Consider the following 1,077-nt stretch of genomic DNA (forward strand, 5'->3'; position numbering starts at 1 on the left):
CAGCCGGGAGGGCGCGCCCGCCCGCCCGCCGGCCGCCACACCGTCGGGCGCCCCGGGCTCCCTGGCCAAGCTCCAGCCGCGCCACTGGAGCCGCATCGGGGCAGGAGCGCGCTCGCCTTCCCCTCGCGTCTGAGCTGCAGCCGGGGCAGCCGGGGCCGAGGGGGGACCCCGACGGGGGGACCCCGGCCCGCACCCCCGCTCCCTGGGGGAGCAGTAACCCGCCCGACAAGGGAAACGGCGGCGCTCGCACTTGCGCCTCCCCTAAACGTCTGTGTCCCCAAACTTGTGCCCAGCCCGGACGCCTACGGGGTGCCCGATTCAATCCCGACCTCGATTTCTGTTAATTCGTTTTAGCTAATGATTGCCAGGAGAACAATCTGAGCGGTATTTGTAAACGAAAGGAGAGTCGATGGGTAGTTCAGGAGACGCTGAACATCCCGAGGTTCCCCCCAACCTGTAAGGTACATTATTTCCCCAGATGTCTCGACGAACCGAAATGATTTGTCACGTTACAAGAGAGTGGAAAGTTGGGTAAGTTTCTATATAGATGCCACACTGCAAATGCCATAAATCTGCACCCAAGAAAGCATCTTACTTAAAAATCGAGAATAATTTCTCATTTCTGGAAGAAACCAATGGGCTGAATAATGAAACGTTGCAGTCATAATTTTCTGTACAAATAATTAGTGTTCAAACTCGGAGCATTTCGGTCTCCTGAAATGTATTCTTAATGAAGTGATGTTCAGAGCTGTCATTAAAAATGCAGGGCTGGAAGATCAAAGTACAATATTTATTTTAGAAATTTGTTTCAGCTATCAGGAGATACAGGTATCAAGGCCAAATGTCAATTCAGTTACACAAAGCACCGTTTCCATGAGAAATGGGCTGCCGCTACCTCCTAGCGTAAAGCGAAGAGACACCAGAGATGAGGAGCAGCGCGGGCGGGGGCTCCCGGCGGCGCGGCCGGGGCCAGGGGCCGCTCCGAGAGCGGCGCGGACAAGCACACGCCGGCGGGCGGCGCCCTGCCGCAGCCCCGCTTCGGCCCGCCGACCAAGGGGGACGGTCCCCACCGGCGGG

This window comes from Haliaeetus leucocephalus, unplaced genomic scaffold (assembly GCF_000737465.1).
Source record: "Haliaeetus leucocephalus isolate CR32 unplaced genomic scaffold, Haliaeetus_leucocephalus-4.0 Scaffold670, whole genome shotgun sequence".
NCBI classification, from domain to species: domain Eukaryota; kingdom Metazoa; phylum Chordata; class Aves; order Accipitriformes; family Accipitridae; genus Haliaeetus; species Haliaeetus leucocephalus.